Below are 19,185 nucleotides of genomic sequence, written 5' to 3' on the forward strand. Positions count from 1 at the left end.
TGTAACCAGAATGGAATGTGTTTTTTAGCCTTGCTCTGCTGTTCACATGAATGTTTATATCTGGAAAAGAATAAAAAGCTGGAAAAGTCTCCAGTTCGGTGAGTCTGCTCCGGGGTTACGTTTAACCGCCGAGCGTGGGTTGTTGGCAACCGCTCTACAAGAACTGACGGCTCCCAGTTTTTGTAACATGTAGAGTGAGCATAAACCAGACCCGTTGTGCGACACTGCGGGGAATAAAATGCCCATATTCTAGCAGTCTCGCCTCTTGGTCGTTTGTTCTGTGTCAGACTACTCTCCTACGAACCTGACCTTGAGAATTTTTTAAAACACCTGCCTCGGGCGATTATCTGTGTGGAGTTTGCACATACTCGCCGTGTCTGCGTGGGTTTCCTCCCACAATCCAAAGATGTGCTAGTCAGGTGACTTAGCCAAGTTAAGCTGCCTATACTGTCAGGTGCATTAATCAAGGACAAATATAGGGATGGGGAATAGGTCTGGGTGGGTTACTCAGAGGGTCAGTGTGGACTTGTTGGGTCGAAGGGCCTGTTTCCATTCTGTAGGGACTCTAATCAAAAGAATAACTAGTACATGTGGATGTAGAAGACTTGGATTTCCAGATGTCATTTGCTAAGATGGCTCATGGAGTTGGGGGGTTAATATGAAAGCATGAATAGAGTACTAGCTAACAGACAGTAGGAAGCAGATAGAGATAAATAAGACACAAATCAGTAGCTGACTATTGGAGTGGCTCAAGGATCAATGCTGTGACATCAGCCACTAACAATGTGCATTCATGACTTGGACAAACAGACAAGATCTAAACTAGAAGCAGGATTAGGCAATTCAACTCAAATTTGCTCTGCTATTCAATACAATCATGGCCTAATCTCATTTTGGCCTCAACTACACTTTCTTGCCTACTTCCCAAAACCTTTTAACCTATTAATAATTAAAAATCTGTCACATGTTTGAATTGATTCTGCGTGCACCACACTTTGGGATAGTGAATTCAATTGAGTCACAATCCTTTGAGAGAAGTAATGCCTCTTTATCAGTTATAAATCTAACACACTTTAGCCTAAACAATGACTACTTGTGCGAGATTGCACCACGAGGGGAAACAGCTCATTCTTTGAAACTCTTGATCACAAGCCTAAACTGCTCAATCTCACTTCATAAAACAAGGCTTTCATCTCTGGAATTCATCTAGGTGAACCTTCTCTGAACTACCTCAATGCAATTACATCCTTCAAGGGTTCAAAACTGTATGTACTCTTTTAGGTGCTGTCTCACTAACACCTCATACAATTGCAACAACACTTGCCTACTTCGAGGTGCCATTACATTAGGAGTAAATGCCAAAATTCCATTTACCCTTTATTAGCTACTACACCCAACATGCTAGCTTTCAGAAACTCATGCACAAGGACACCCAGATGTCTCTGCATCAAAGCAATTTGATATTTTTCTCCATTTAAGTTAGTTGGCTTTTTATTCTTCTGGCCAAAATGGATAACCTGACAAGCTCCATCTGCCAAATTTTGGCCCATTCACATAACCTATACATATTCATTTGTAAATTCCTTATTTTGTCATTACAAGATATTTTTCTACCACTTTACTGACATCTGCAAATTTGGTTTTAGTACTTTCAATCCCTGCATCTAAGTCACTAAGATTGTAAGCATTTGGGGCCCCTGAGGACCGAACTCTCTGGCACCCCATGAGCTACATCTTGCCGACCAGAAAAGACCCATTTATTGCAACTCTACTTTTTGTTTGTTCGGCAATCTCTATCCAAAATATTATTTCACCTCTAACCCAGTGTGATTTTACTTTGAGTACAGGTCCTTCTGCTGTAGCTATAACACACATTTTGTCAATAAGAATTTGCTGTAACATGACGGATAAATTTGGGATGCTGTTTCTAAAGCGTGAACTTTTAAAATGTGCATTAGCTGTAACGTGATTACATCACCAACACTAAGCACTGTTTATAAAGACGATGTTTCTCTTATGCTTTATTTGTAAGAGGATGTTTCTTCCTCTATAGAATATATTTCAGCTGGGAGAAATTCTTAAATGTCTGTCACAGTTCATAAACTATCCTACCTTTTTAGTCTTTTTACTGTGATGATACTATGGCCTTAAGGGGGGTGTGTCCTGCTTTTTTTTTAAAAATGAAGGTTGAAACACAAGTGTCAAGCAATCTGCTCCAAAGCCAACAAACAGTTTTAAGGCCTTGTTTTTTTTTATAAGTCAGAACGAGTCGTGAGTTCATGGAATGCCCTGCCAGTAGCAGTGGTGGACTCTCCCTCATTATGGGCATTTAAGCGGGCATTGGGTAGGCATATGGAGGATAGTGGGCTAGTGTAGGTTAGGTGGGCTTGGATCGGCGCAACATCGAGGGCCGAAGGGCCTGTACTGCGCTGTATTCTTCTATGTTCTATGTTCTATGTAATAGAAGCAGCCTGAATGGGTAGGGTCAAGCTGTGACAGAACCAAGAATTTTTTTTTTAGTTTTAGCCTTCAGCAGCAGTTGCTGGGGCCTTGAAGTTGGATATGGAAGCTCTTATTCCTCTCCTTCACAACTAAAAGCTCAAGTCCTGCTGCTAGAATTGCATGAGAGACAATTGTACTGAATTTTTCTTTGCCAAGGTTTGAAAGATGTCACTATTTTGGAACAGTTAATTGGTAGTTAGTGTATATATTCTTTTAAGCATTTTGATAGAGTTAATTAAGCCTATTATTTTCTTTTATCTATATTTAATTATAGAGCACGAATAAAGTAAGTTTTATTTCAAGCATGGTATTTTGACCAAAGTGCATCTAGAACACAATGCCTTACACTTACCTCTTTAAAAAAAAAAAGGAGTGTGGGTCTAGACTACCTTAATATATTTTTTGAGATTGTTTTGTCTGGTCCATTACAATACCCAGTACACTCAAGCCAAATCTGTCCTCATATTTAATATCAGAAGACTGTTGTGGTACTCAGGTTTCCCATCCTCAAACAATTTGCAATTACAGCATGCTATGGTCACTCATCCCGAGAGGATCCTTCACTCTGCGAACATTAATTCATCCATCTCAATACACAATATCAAATCCAAAAGAGTCTGGTCCCAGTTTACTCCCCAACATATTGCTCCAAGAAATAATTTTTTTAATACACATTCTGAACTCTTCACTCAAGATTACCTTGCCAATTTGAATAATCCAATCTATATGCATATTAAAATTACCAGTGATTAACGTTAGATCTTTCTTCGTATTCCCGGTTTTATCCTACTGAGGAGCTAACACTCGAAGACCTACTGATTACTTCCACCAGGAACTTTATTCCCTTCCCATTTGTTCTTTCTGCTTAAACTGTTTTGAGATCTTGGTCACCAGTGCCAAAATAAATTTTGGTACAAAATTTTGGGGAAATCGAAAAACATGGGTCAGTCTTAGGGTAAAGGAATACAATTTCAGGCTAAAATGCTAATTTTTCACTCAATGGACTGTCAATCATTGGAATTCTCTAAAATGTGGATGCTCCACATTTCAGCATTTTCAAGCAGACAGACGGAGTTTTAGTCTCAGAGCATTAAGGAATATGAGGGGAAGACAGGAAAATGGATTTGAAGTACAGGATGAGCCACAAAGGACTGAATGGAAAGCAGCCTCGAGGAGCTATGTGATCTTGTTCAGCTCCTATTTCCTATGCTGTCATGTTAATAAACAAAACAATTTAGATTCCAGCCTACACAACCAGTTTATCTCAGGTTCTTTCGATCATAAAAAGAATTTTAACACCCTGGGAATTTCCAGCAATTACCAGAGATAAATACACAGGCTTAAAGTTTACTTATTGCAACTTACATTTAATAGTCACCCTTGTTAAATCCACTTAGCATTGGCATATAGTGACATCCAAGAAAATAAATAAGGCAAAGGGATACCTATATACCGGTCATTGCATAGGCTAATCTACATCTGATTAAAGGAATATGCTGTGGGAAGGGCAAAACAATCAAAGGAAATTCCTCAACAATTAGACAGATTGTTGTAAAAACTAGAAGAACTGCAGATGTTGTAAAATCAAACAAAGTCAAGCTTCTGGAAAAGCTCAGCAGGTTTGGCAGTATGAGAAAAGTTAATGTCTTGGTTCCATGACCCTTCCTCAAAACAGATTGTTGTGCATGGTCACTCAGATTTGAGCACATTAATGAGTCAAAATTTAAAACATTCATGAGATTCACAAAGGTTGGTTAAAAATTCAGCAGTACAGGGGAACCTCGATTATCTGAATATCGGATTTCCCGAAGATTCAAGGTTCCGCAAAAATGTTACAAAGAGCTAAGTGTATGCGCTTTGCCTGTACTGAAGATGTGAAGAAGCTGGCAAAAACAAAGAAACAGAAGCAGCTCAAGCATCAGCAACTGGATATTTTTAGGTAAGGATTGTTACAAAGCCCTTTGCAAAATTAAGTGAATTAAAGTATTCCCAGCACTTTACAGGGCCATTCATTTAAAAAGGCTGAGAATGTAAACACATACACAATGCGGGGCTTCAGTCTTTCTATCGCGTGACCGAGTTCCCGGAAACTGATACTGGAAATGGTCTTGCAACCGTTGCAGCTGTTCGGGACCTTGTTTAATACTGGGTTTACTACTTCTCATTTTAACTTGTGATTTGCAGACTGCAAAGATTAGTTTGTTTAAATGACATACTCATTAAAATTATAGATTTAAACAAATTCTTGGTAGAGCACAGCATCAGATCAGTATGGCTTCCCCTGTTTAAGCTAAAATCGATTATCCGAATAATCAATTATCCATTTCATTCGAATAATCTGAGATTCCTCTGTATCTAATAGTGCCATGTGCCTGAGAGTCAACATAAGACTAAAGAAACAAACAGGAGTAGGCTGCTCAGGGCCTTGAGTTAGCTCCACCATTCAACACGATCTTGGCTGATTCAACAATATGCTCACACTATGGATCTCCTCTACATTGGGAAGACAAAAACACGACGAGGTGACCAGTTTACCTAACACCTATGCTTTGTTCACAAAAGTGATCAAGTTTCCAGTTGCCTACCTGTTCAACATGCCGCTCTGTTCCCATGCCAACATTGCTGCCTCAGGATTGTAGTGCTCCAGCAATGCTCAACACAAGCATTTGATAGAATGAAAGTCACCCTTATTCAAACATACAAGATCCCTAGGGGACTTGACAGTAGATGCAGTAAGATTGTCGATCTTTGTGGTTAGTCTAAGGTCAGAGGGTATAATCTCAGAATAAGGGGTCAGTCATTCAGCAAAGAGATGAAACAGAATTTCTTCTGATAGGGCAATGAATCAGTGAAATTTTGCTTTAAATTGGAGAAGCTTAGTCATTAAGTACATCCAAGGCTGAAATAGACAGATTTATTAATCAGCAAGGGAGTCAGTAGTTATGGGGATAAGATAGAAGACTATTTGAGGATTCTCAGATCAGCCAGGATCTTAATGAGTGGAATTGATGCATTGAGTGGATTCTCAGTTCCTATATCTTAGTGTCAACCTCTTCCTTCATCTGTGCGCACGACACATTAGATATGGCTGTAGACTTAACACTCAGAGTGCAGATTCCAGTCCACGAAGGATAGTCTCCCTTTCACCTGGAGACACTAGGGGAAGAGGTTAATATTAAAATTGACTGATTGGCTTCCTTGCATTTTCACTATCTCCCCAGTCAGATATGAACCAGGCATTGCAAAATAAATTTTCCATAGCAAGGAAAGCTAAAATGATCTTTCCAGGAACTACCATATACTCACCCTTTACAGCTGTGACTAACAAATATTTTGCAAATGACCAACTTTGGAGCAGATCAAACAACAAATATGGCTGATTAATCATCCTCATGAAACACTACATTTCAGAGGAATGATTAGGATACATATGGATTTCATTTATTTTAGAATATGAGCTTCTGAATTCATTTAATGCATCAATTTGCCTCAGTGTCAGCACAGTCAATTTAGAAGGTTAAAGTTCAATCTGCCACCACTCCCTATCGCACTCGTATCAGGACTTGAGCAAATAACATCAATTAAACAAGCACTGCTTTGTCCATGATCAGATAATCTTCTGGCTTAATGCACCTGAAACATGTCCATTTGTTATTGCCTAAGAAAAATCTGTCTTGGTGAGCATTCAGGATACTCAGGTGTTTTCCATTTGGTGTGAACTCTTTGGACTTTCCTATGCAAGTCATGTGAAAGCTAGAGGTACACTTAACTTCTAGGTGCACCGCTTGAAGGAGAAGTTTGTTATTTAAAGCCTTTTTTCCTCAATCACCAAATACCAGATCTGCTTCAGAGAAGTAATGTGGTTCCAAATGTCATTATTTTCCTTCATGTTAGTTTAAATTTTGATGTAATTTTCAATTTAGATAATCACAATGCTTTCAGCAATGTAACACACTTTTCCTTGCTTGAAAAAAGGTATACATACTGAATGTAAAATTGCTCTGGAAGAACCGTCAAATATGACATAGGAAAATCTTTTAATTAGTTACTTAACTTCACTGGATCATTTTGTTGATCTCTATTGATATTACTTTCTGTTGACTGAGGATTTCAGAACCAAATAAAACAAATTCCTTCTTTTAACATTTGTCAAATGTAGCATTTAGATTAAAAATACATCTAAACTTGCACGTGTGTTTAAAGCTCATAAATTTCGATTGGAGGCGATGCCTAACACCCAAGTTGAACAACTGTTTTCTACTTTAATCTTCATCTTCCTCAAATTACTAGGACTCATGGTAAATCATTGAAATCAGGCAACAAGGTTTGAAATGATCAAGTACACCAAAAACAGTGACTATTAGCAAGAAGAAGAAAACCAATTTCTGAAGTTCTAAAGCAATGCTAACAAAAATCTCCTGTTGTCATCGATTTACAATATTAACTTTTGATCCAAGCACAAACATTAGAGACTTCAAGGCACCAGTCTCCTTTTCCTCAGCTGCCCCTTGCAGCTTCTGACAATCCCAATATTATGGAGATGCCGGTGTTGGACTGCAGTGGACAAGGTCAGAAGCCACGACACCAGGTCACCTGGCAAAGAAGCAGCGCTCTAAAAGCTTATGATTTCAAATAAACCTCTTGGACTATAACCTGGTGTCATGTGACTTCTGACCTTACTTAGAATCAATTTTCTCCATTGCCGCAGCTTCAATAGAAGCTTAATATCAAACACTACCAATCTGTTTCAAATACAGTTCTACAAGGTATGATACAGAGTGCAACTTCAAAGAGTGGACTGACACATTGGTCCAAAACACTCGAAAGCTTCATGATAACCTTGCCATATGGTGAGAAAAGTGCTAAACATACTAATACATAGATTATAGCTGACACTCATTCACCTACCATGCAAATGCCAGCTCTTTGCAATGTGAATTTATTTTTGATTGCTATTGCACTGCCCTCCCTCTCGCCTTGCAGGGGACATAAATGCTAACAAGAATAAGACAACTTGGGTTCAGGCCCAAGTTCTCTCTTGCAAAGATGTGCCATATCCCAGCAGCTGAATACTGGATTCACAACTTTTTCAGCTGCACTGCAGGTACAGAATTCAGGTTTAGCCTCACCACACTTTGAGAACCCATTCAGGCTGTTGCTCTACTGGTTTAATTGTAACTTCACTTAAGTAGAGAAAGGGAACCTGCTAGTGCACACAATAAACAATGAAATGTTCCTAAACCTCCAGGCTTCAATTGTCAGTGGAACAGAAAGTAATCATATACATTTCAGTAAAAGGAGAAAATTTCATCTCAGGAAAATTGCAAGAGAACTTCCAACCGTGAGACATTCTACCTTTGTAAATTCAGTCTTTTTGAGAAGAGAATATGATAGAATATGAATCAATGTGGGTTGCAAATACATTCAGTATGGCATGCTAAACATTTTTTGTTCAAAAGAAAACCGGTCATCTGTCCGCCCACCCCTTCACTCAGGGATGTGCATCAGGCAACAGTATTAAGGTTCTTTTCCTGAGGTTTCACACGCAAGATGCAATTCGCACATACTAGCTTCTGCAAACAGTTAAAGTTTATTAAAGCTTGTACAAGCGGAGTGACCTCTGACTCTCTTCGCAGGCAAAGTCATCAGAGAAGCCCTGAAGAAAGAAAACACATCCCTTCATAGAGGTCAGTTGGTAATGCTCAGATACTCTGGCCACTCCCTCACAGTCACATGTTACCGCAGGGACAATGGTAAGATGAGATCATCCGCTGAGATAATGCAAATGTAAATGCCCTAATCCTCAGGAATCGTTATGCAGATGATTTCCTGACTCCAGTGACGCCGCAAGATGATGCGGGTGCGACATACCTAGCTTCGGGGGATGGTTATGAAGGCATTTCTGAATGGAAGGGGCTGAAGGCTATTTAATTTGATAATAGTAGGGGAGTAGTATCAAAATGACTGTCTAAAATGGAGTGGGAGTCATCTGCATTTCTACATTAATGTCGTCCCCACGTACTTCCAGGATGTGGAGTCAGTGCAGTTTAACCTTGTAATATTACATTCATGCCCAGAGAGATAGTCCAATTTAATCTTATTATAACACCTCCTAGAAGGGCAGCAGTGGTGGGTGTGGGCTGGCTGCAGAGCTGAATATTGCAATGGAGTGGCAACACTCTCACGAGCCCCTTCCACCCACATTCTCAAATCTGAGAAACCTTGCAACTCACCATCCTTGCTCCCACCAAAGCCCAAGCCTCCAAGTCCCTCCCCTGACCTCTCATTAGGTGGGTATGCATGGACGTCACCATTCACTGAATGTGGTGACGTTGATTGCATGTAAGCAAATGGTTTCCAAGGCCTGTCCTGTCACAGCCAGGTGACGTTAAAGGTCACAACTACACATCAAACCTATTGCTGGATGGATAACCACTCCATTTATTCTTGAGTCTGTTATGAGATGGGAGCATTGAGGCGCCAGCATTTTTCACCCATCCCCAATTGCTCTTGAACTGAGAGGCTTGCAAGACCATCTCAGAAGGCAGAAATAATCAAAATGTAGATCAAACCACAGAAGGATGGCAGATTTCCAACTCAAAAGGCATTAGTTAACAAGATTGTTTTCATGCTCACCATCTCTGAAACTAGTTTTATTTTCCAGATTTAGTTAGCAAATTTAAATCCTATCAGCTACCAGGATGAGATATGAATCCATTTCCCCAAAGCATAAATCTGGGTCTCTGGAATCCAGTATATTATGCCACCACATCCCCATTATATCTAAGCATAGTCACTGTTCCTGTGCATAGAAGATGGCAGCCAAATTTATGTACAAGTTTTCAAAACAGTAATGCAAGCAAGATTACAATCTGTTCTGGAAATATTCATTGAGGAATAAATATCAGCTGAAGCACAAATCATCTCTTCATCTTGAAATAGCAAGATGGAATCATTTCCATTCATTTGGCAAAGCAAGCAGGGTTTAGCTTTAACAACCCAACCAAAGAATAACAATGCTGACACTTTTCATCAAGTTTGCAGTTGGATTTGGACCTGTAAATCATCTAACTCAAGGTGAGAATATTAACTGAACCATGGCTGACTTGTACCAACTTATTACTTACAAAAACAGGCCACCTTCAAGTGACAAGGTAGTTGCATACAAGGCCATCTATAATGCTTTACACAATGAACAATCGTAAAAATCCTCAGATATAAAGCAGCAAGCAATGTATTCTGCTCCTAAATGACAAATGTTTGAAATGTACAGTCCAAATACCTTGATATGGAGAGTTGAGTGCAATCCCAGGTCAGCCTATAACGTGGCAGCAATGATCAACATGAATATCTAGTGCACCATGGGTCAGAGTGCTCCTATAATACAAGATGACCACATTTATTTTCAAAAGTGGGTGTCATCAATTGCTAATAAACCTGAGCACATGAACTTTAGAGATTTAAATTCAGGCAGAGTCAACAGTAATAAACTGCATGTTACTGGGGAAATTTTGCATTATACATCCGCTGTAGAAATTACAAGGATTCTGAAAAGTGTTGTTGATAATTCATTTGGCTATTCTTTTCCCATGATGAGTGGGGCACAATGGTACTAGTCATGAGTAACCAGATCAATTGCAATATTTGTTTGGCCTGATTTTGAACAAAATTGTCAGTGGAATCTACAACAAAAGTGTGATACCAAAGATCAAAACATTAATATATACAACATATGGTCCAGCTTACTGGCTCAGGCAGAAATGGTTAAGCAGGACTTTTACAACTAAAAAGATGTCATGTGAAAACAGTTAGCTAGTCGTGACACACACAAACTAAACAATAGGTCAAGGTTTAATATTTGTACTTCATACAGATTGCTCTGATTCAATTGCAACATCTTTCTTCCCTTGCAAAATTCTTACATTTACAGGAACATGTATATTTGAAACCCTCAGTCTCAACATTCATCCACATATCAGGTATCTTAGCACCAAGTGAAGATGCACATTGCTTGCTTTTGCTCCCGAAATGCAGAGCCCCACAGAATTTCATCTGACATCTATCACTACAGTTCATTAATAGACTTTCCTTAGTCCTCTTCCGCCATTTTAGAGAATTCAGAAACTAACTAATCTCTTGATGGCTTCTACTCAAAATTGAGGCTATCCAGCCAGCCTGACGTCCATTAGCAGCATTTCATATTCAACCTAATGCTAACATAAATCTTCTGGATTTGGTAATGTACTCGAACATAAGTCTTACTTCCTGAAATACGGTGGAAAAAAAATCAAAGTTTTGGACGATCAGAACTTCCAACTGACGTCAATTATGAAACATTGTTTGCATGGTTTTCTGAGACTAGCAGGACTTCAGCATATCTTTAAATATAGGCACCAAAACAATACATGGTCCTTAAAGCATTGTATTAGCATGACATGACTTGCTTATTTTTTTTTAACTCTAATCCTTTGCCACCTGTCTTCCCAAATACTTGTTAAATTTTAAGGCTAATTTGTATTCCTTGTACAAGAACACCCAAGTCTCTCTGAATATTAACCTTTAAGAATTTCACCCTTTTAAAAAATATTCTGCTTTTCATTTTTGCAACTCCACATTACACTCCATCTGCCAAGTGATTGCCCATTCACTTCTATGTAATGCTGTCAGAGCAAAAGTAGAGGTAGAGCAAAGCAAAAAAGAGAAGGTCCATACTAGGACAAAAGTCTGAACAGCATAAAGACAGAAAAAGCATGACAGAAAAAGCCAAAATTGAACAGCTAAAGAAACAAAAAAGGTAAGTCTATATATAACATAATAAAAGCAGAAAATGCAGCAGATAGTCAGCAGTCCTGGAGGCATCTATGGACAAAGAAACAAAGTTAATGTTTCAGTTAATATGGTTAAATCTGACTACTTGAAAACCTTTACTTTCCATAAATATTGCCAGATATAATACACAATTTCACTATTTTGTTTTCATTTCAGCATCTACAAAATTTGGCTTTTATAAAAAAGAGGTTGCGAGCATCCTTCCACATCAGCTTTTCCCTTTTATTCCTTCTCCCAGCCCATCTTTCGGTGACTCTGTACTTCTTTAAAACCTATTGTACTCAACACCTATCAGTTCTAATGAAAATGGTCAAATTGAAATTTTCTTCAAAGATGCGGCTAGAGTTCTGAAGCACTCGTTCACTGCTTTTATTTCAGATCTCCAGCATGTGCACTATTTTGTTGCTTTATTAGCTGCATATTGTAATCAGATTGAACTCAGCAATTCATGACAAGAATGGTCTGAGTCAGAGAACAACTGATAGAAACTAGACAGTGCTGTATTGCTATCTGAAGAAATGGACACTAACACCATTTTGATTCCACTAGTTGTTATATGACCAGAATCCATCATTTGTGTGGCAAGTTACATATGAGGCAGTGTTATTTGTCTTTGTTTTTAACAAGCCAAATTACCTAACCTAGGGCTGACCACCCATAGCCTAATCAAAGTGCAGAACATACTAACAGTCAGCACTAAGTTCTGGGTTACACCACTTTCAAGTTCGCCAAACCTATCAGTTAACCAATTTTTAACCCATCCTGTTACACATTTCACAGTGCATATGATTTTAAGAAAACATTCTAACACAAAAAAATGCACATCTAGTTTAAGCATTTAACTTTAACCAAAAATGGCATTTTCTAAAACTGGCATTTTCAAGCTTCGACATACATTGGTAACCCAAAAGGTTAAGACTTGAAATGTAGCTAATTAAACATAAATTCAAGTACACAACAGAAATTCAGATCTGATCCAACATACAAAAATGATGGGGACAAGTGAATCTAAATATTAAAATTTAAATTATCTTAACATTACAGAGTAAACGCAAAGTAAACATTAAGTTTTAAATTTTGGATAAATATATGTAAACTATCTTGGGTATATTACCAAAAGCCAGGGATTTTTCTTTTGAAAAATCAACTAAAATATTTAGTCCTTCTTTATTTGAGCCACCTTAAAAATTCAAGACATTAAAAAAGTCAAGTGAAAAAATTTGTCTTCTATAAATAAGCATATTACCTCAACTTACAAATTTTGTCATGTGACACTTGTCTGCTGCTACATCCTTATTTTAGCTATTCATCTTCCACACAATCTCCTCTCCTTGGGCAAACAAAGAGGGAAATGATTTCAACTGGATAAGCACACTCCCAGTCTAAAAATATCAGCAGTTAGGTGTTGCAAGTGACAAGCTACAACATTGGCTACTGTCAAAAACAGGTTATCTGTGGATTAACATTAGCTTTATTAAAGAATGGGCAACTCTCTACAAGCAGTTGCTGAAATATAGAGTTAATCTCAAACATCCAGTAATTGTAACCACCCTACAGTGTATAAACCAGCAGATACACCACGTCAGATTATGTGGCTTGACACCAGGGCAATCAAAACAAAAAGTCAAGGTCATCTTGGAATTTACCTTCAACAGAAAATGTAGTACCACAAAATAGGTACAACATGACTATCAGTGATCATTCTGACTCGGCAGCCAAATACAAACCAGTAACTTTCAAAGTAGTACTAGGAGTCAGATCATATTCTCTTTGTCAGTGTTTACTTCTTTGAGAACTCAAGTCTAAAAATGTTAATACTGTCATTTTAAGCTTCATCTTCCAATTTTGTTTGCAACTATTCATGTGAACTTACTCTACTAACTCAAACAAACACCAATTACTTATGCCGTAGCTGATTAATTGCTGTCATTTTCAATTAAGCCAGCACTTATCAATTCAGATGTATATTATCAAGACTATGCACCTTGCTTTTAACAAAGTGAACCAAAAAAATCCAAATGCTCTTCGGAGTCTGCAGGCCAAAATAAGCTTAGCAAACCAATCATATTTAAAATTTGTGCAGCTTAAAAAATGCAACTACAGCTACAGTAGCCCAGTGAACCTTCTGGAATTCATTTCTAAAGTATTTTGTCAAAGTTAATGTTTCACAGCCAAAATATAAACCCTCTATGCAAATGTCAAATTATTTCAGTGATCGCTCACTCCACTATCAAATCTCAAGACACTAATAATCAAAACTGATAACACCATTGTGTTTTACTAAAATAATCTTGGAATTTCATTTTGTGTAAAGTTGTCCCATTAATAACTGCATGTACTAATTTTAGAACGATAATCAAATAATCCATATCCCAGTGGTTTGAAGTTAAGTAGCTTTTCACCATACAGATTAATGACTTGGATGAAAGGGCAGACTGTTGTATATCCAAGTTTGCAGACAAAACTAAGTTAAGGAGCACAATAGATTGAGAGCAGCAATCTACAAAAATGACATGATCAATACCATGTGCAGCTCACTGCAATGACATACAGGCATCAGCCAGCACTAGATGAACTGTATGCTACATAATAAAGGGTGCAACTTAAAGACAGGCAAGATCTGGAGAAAAATCAGAAACAAAGTGCAAAGAGACCAATTGAGTCAAGCCGTAGAGTCAGTCCTATTCCTCACATCCACACCCTACTCGACCCCATTACCTTGCAAGTTTGTTTTCCTCAAAAGCTAACTTTGTTTCCAACATTATCTTAGCACCACTCTTGTCTTAGGTGACAGAAATTCACCAAATGCAGATATAAACCACATGCTATACTGTCATAGAGGACAACAGCATATAAACATATCCTTTGGCCAACTTGCCCAGGCAGCCCAGTTTTCACAACTAAACTAGTGACATTTGCCTGCATTTGGTCTATATCTATCCTATCCTGTCCAAATGTTTAGGTAATGAAATTGTACTCTGGCAGCCCGTTCCAGACGCTCACCACCCTCTTCAAAAGAACTGCCCTTCTGGAGCCTTCTGTATCTCTCCCCTTTCACCTTAAACCTACACCTTCTAGTTTTAGTCTCCCCAACATGGGGAAAAGCTGTTCGCTATCTATCTTGTCTGTGCCTCTCATGATTTTATTATAGACCTCTAAAAAATCACTCCTCAGTCTCCTACACTCCAGGGAAAGAAGTTTCAGCCAATCCAACTTACAACTCAAACCAGGTAGCATCCTCGTAAATCTTTTTTGCACTCTTTCTAGTTTATACTCCAAATGTGGCCTCACCAATGTCTTGTACAGATGCCCAACACCTACTCTCAATGCTCTGACTGATGAAAGCCTTCTTCACCACTCTGTATACCCATGATTCCACTTTCAAGGAGCTATGTGTACCCCTACCTCTTTGTTCTATAACACATCCAAGACCCAACCATTGACTTTTGGTTTGGCCCAAAATGCAACACATTCTTCACTGTCCACTTTTTGTTCCATTCCCCCTCTTCTCCGCGCCCCCCCCACCTCTCTTCCACTCCCCACCCCCCACCCCCGTCAAAGCAAAATGCTAAGAAACACAGAAAAGTTTTACCTCCGTCTTTAGTTCAGGCCCTGGAGGAAGAGAGAATGTTCACTCATGTGCACAGAGACATGAGTTCACAGTCTTCTCTGGAAGAGCAGTTTCTCAATGAACTAGATTGTCATTTTACAGGGAGGAGCATCCAGATAAGGCAAAATACATATTAATTGGGTGACCATTACAATCAACAGGTATCGATAGCAGAAACCAAGCCCTTTACTGTTATACAATGAACGTAATTAACCTTGTTAACTGGATTCATACAATGGATATTTTTCCATTTGTTAGCTGACCTTGTATACGGAATGCTTCCAATATTGTTAAAATGGCTGCTTTTCCACCTTGTTAACCCATTACCCTTGCCTCCAGCACCACATTGTTAACTGCAAGTTCTTATCTGATCGAAGTCATGCTCAGCTGAACCTCTTGGTTCTCAAAACTCAACTTAACTCTTTCCCTACTTGCTCAGACCCGATACACATTCTCACGATACAACAAATCTTGGTTTCATCCAGAAACTTACTAACCCGTATATCTCTTATATTCTCATTTAGATCATTTATGTAAAAGACAAACAACAGTGGATCCAGCTCCGATGTGGTACATCGCAGGTCACAGGCCTCCAGTCTGAAAAACACTACCATCACCCTCTCTCTACCATCAAACCAATTTTGCACCTTGTTGGCAAGCTCACCCTGGACCCCATGAGATCCAATCTGACTCAGCAACCTACCATGTGGTACCTTAGCAAAGGCCTTGTTTATATCAAAGTAAACAATGTCTACTACAGTGCCCTCATCTACCTTCTTGGTCACTCTTTCAAACGATTCAAACTCATGAGACACCATTTCCCACGCATAAAGCCATGTTGACTATCCCAAATGAGTCCTTGCCTCTCCAAATGTCTGTAGATCCAGTCTCTCAGAATCCCCTTTAACCTATCCTTTTCCATAATTATTAAAACTAATGAAATTATGGTCACTGGCCCCAAAGTGCTCCCCTACAAACCTTTGTCACTTGTCTGGTCTTATTTCCCAGAGGAGGTACATTTTTGCCCCTTCTCTAGTAGGCCATCAACATACTTCATGAGAAATTCTTCCTGAAATCAAATTTTTCTCCATCTATGCCACTAACACAACTGGATCTACCATAGATGTTAGGAAAGGTAAAATCCCCTACAACTTTATTATTCTCGCAGGTATTTGCAATCTCCTTACCTATTTTCTCTTCAAACCTCCCATTGACTACTGGGGGAACCAAAAGTATATTGCTATCAAGGTGAACTCTCCCCTTTTTATTTCTCAGTTCTACCCACGTAGATTCAGTGGGCAAACCCTCAATGTCTTCTCTCAGTACTGCCGTGATGTCCTTCCTAATCAAAAATGTAACTTCCCCACCTCTTTTGCCTCCCCTCCTAACCTTCTGTACCTGGGAACATTGAGCTGCCAGTCTTGTCCCTCCCTCAGCCATGTTTCTCTAACAGCTATAAAATATTCCAGTTCCATGTACCCATCCTTGCAGAATTCATTTGCCTTACTTGTCAGGCTTTCTGCACTGAATAAGTGCTATTTAAGCCAGACTTCCCTTGCTTCCCGTCATGCTTTTGCCTGCCCTGTCTAGTACTAGAATTACCAACACTGCCTTTAACTTGCTCTCACCGACTTCTGTACTGTCCTCAATCTTCTCTTTCGTCTCTGGACTGCTTTAGATCCCATCCCCAGCCAGACTAGTTTAAAACCTCCCAATTAGCTGTAGCAAATCTCCCCATCAAGATATTGATCTCCTTCCAGTCCAGATGCAACCCAATCCTCTTATACAGGTCACCTCTACCACAGAAGCAATCCCAATGATCTAAGAATCTGAATCCTGGGGAGATTCAAGATGGCGGCGACGCAGCAAGTCAGGGTCTTTCGTGCTCTGCCTAAGACTCGGCCAAAGTGGGGCACCCGCCTTCACCACACCTTTTAAATCATTTAAATAGCTTTTACCCAGCATACTTAGTCATTTTGTATCAAACTTGAACAGTTTGGTGTTGTTCTTAAAATGACTAAGGGCAGAAATTCCCCAAGTTTGCAACAGGCAGGGACCCCTCCCCCACCCCCTCCAGCAGCAATTTTACAAAATCGGAGGCCATGCCGTTGGGTGGTCTCGCTAGTATATCCAATTTAAATCGGACAGATCTTGTTTTCCCTTTCGGCGGTCACTGGAGGGTTTTCTATACTTAGGTATTTTTATCACCCCAGTATTTGGTCAGCTGTATAAACGCAGCAGGTCAGGCAGCATCCAAGGAATAGGAGAATCGACGTTTCGGGCATAAGCCCTTCTTCAGGAATGAGGAAAGTGTGTCCAGCAGGCTAAGATAAAAGGTATGGAGGAGGGACTTGGGAGGGGCGTTGGAATTGCGATAGGTGGAGGGAGGTCAAGGTGAGGGTGATAGGCCGAAGTGGGGTGGGGGCGGAGAGGTCAGGAAGAAGATTGCAGGTTAGGAAGGCGGAGGGCATCCACCGCATCTCTTCCACTTCCCGCTCCTCCGCCCTTGAGCCCCGCCCCTCCAACCGCCACCAGGACAGAACCCCACTGGTCCTCACCTACCACCCCACCAACGTCCATGTACAAGTATCATCCGCCGTCATTTCCGCCACCTCCAAACGGACCCCACCACCAGGGATATATTTCCCTCCCCTCCCCCATTAGCGTTCCGAAAAGACCACTCCCTCCGTGACTCCCTCTTCAGGTCCACACCCCCCACCAACCCAACCTCCACTCCCGGCACCTTCCTCTGCAACCGCAAGAAATGCAAAACTTGTGCCCACACCTCCCCCCTTACTTCCCTCCAAGGCCCCAAGGGACACTTCCATATCCGCCACAAATTCACCTGCACCTCCACACACATCATCTATTGCATCCGCTGCACCCAATGTGGCCTCCTCTATATTGAGGAGACAGACCGCCTACTTGCGGAACGGTTCAGAGAACACCTCTGGGACACCCGGACCAACCAACCCAACCACCCCGTAGCCCAACACTTCAACTCCCCCTCCACCAAGGACACGCAGGTCCTTGGACTCCTCCATCGCCAGACCATGGAAACACGATTGTTGGAGGAAGAGCGCCTCATCTTCTGCCTGGAACCCTCCAACCACAAGGGATGAACTCAGATTTCTCCAGTTTCCTCATTTCCCCTCCCCCCACCTTGTCTCAGTCAAATCCCTCGAACTCAGCACCGCCTTCCTAATCTGCAATCTTCTTCCTGACCTCTCCGCCCCCACCCCACTCCGGCCTATCACCCTCACCTTGACCTCCCTCCCACCTATCGCAATTCCAACGCTCCTCCCCCAAGTCCCTCCTCCCTACCTTTTATCTTAGCCTGCTGGACACACTTTCCTCATTCCTGAAGGGCTTATGCCCGAAACATCAATTCTCCTGTTCCTTGGATGCTGCCTGACCTGCTGCGCTTTTCCAGCAACACATTTTCAGCTCGGATCTCCAGCATCTGCAGTCCTCACTTTCTCCTCAGCTGTATAAAGCCAATTTTGTACACCTACTGGAGAAAGTCAGGCAGGACTTTCAACGCTGGGGAGACCTCGCAATCTCCTGGTTAGACAGAGTAGCTCTAGTTAAAATGAATATTCTGCCTCGTCTCTTATATCCTATGAGAATGCTCCCTTTGATGTTGCTGAGACTGACGTTACGTAAACTACACGGCTAGCTTGGTTCCTTTTTTGGAATCATAGACAGTCCCTTATCAAATTAGAGAAGCTGCAGCTTCCACAAGCAAGGGAAGGACTGGAATTTCCAGACTTTAGGAGGTATCAGTTGAGCTCTCTGTTATGCTATGTAGCTGATTGATTGTGGGTCTCGAGACCCAATCTGGTGAGACATTAAGACCTCACAAGCAAAGTGTTCCCTCATCAATCTTATTTTTAGATAAGACGAGAGGTATTATGGACTATTGTAAAAACCCTATGGTATTAAATACAATTAAAGCCTGGAGGATAATGCGGCAAGATGAGGGTAATTTACAAAAAACCTCTCCTTATACTCCTATAGTGGGAGCATGGGGTTTTCAGCCAGGGCTGACAAACTCTACATTTAAAACCTGGAGGTCCAGAGGTGTCTCTTGCTTACGTGACCAGTTCGATAGGGAGGTGATGTCTTTTGAGCAGCTGCACCAGAAGTTCTGACTGCCTAATGGAGATCTTTTTCGGTATTTCCAAATACAAGATTATATACAGAAGACGACCACATTATTAGACAGTCCCTACAAATCGGAT

At 40.4% G+C, this 19,185-nt stretch overlaps 1 protein-coding gene across 1 annotated transcript in view; it reads right to left on the minus strand.

Moving 5' to 3' along the window:
* eps8a (EGFR pathway substrate 8a, signaling adaptor) overlaps positions 1-9,854 on the minus strand; it is a 137,054-nt gene extending 127,200 nt beyond the window's left edge. The window contains exon 1 of the mRNA XM_087999648.1: positions 9,785-9,854. The gene's annotated coding sequence lies outside the window, so the exon portion shown is untranslated. The remainder of the gene's footprint in view (positions 1-9,784) is intronic.
* Positions 9,855-19,185: the final 9,331 nt, after the last annotated feature.

The sequence above is a fragment of the Chiloscyllium plagiosum genome, unplaced genomic scaffold (genome assembly GCF_037043375.1).
Source record: "Chiloscyllium plagiosum isolate Xiang-an unplaced genomic scaffold, Cpla_swu_hap1 HiC_scaffold_23, whole genome shotgun sequence".
In the NCBI taxonomy this organism is placed as follows: Eukaryota; Metazoa; Chordata; class Chondrichthyes; order Orectolobiformes; family Hemiscylliidae; genus Chiloscyllium; species Chiloscyllium plagiosum.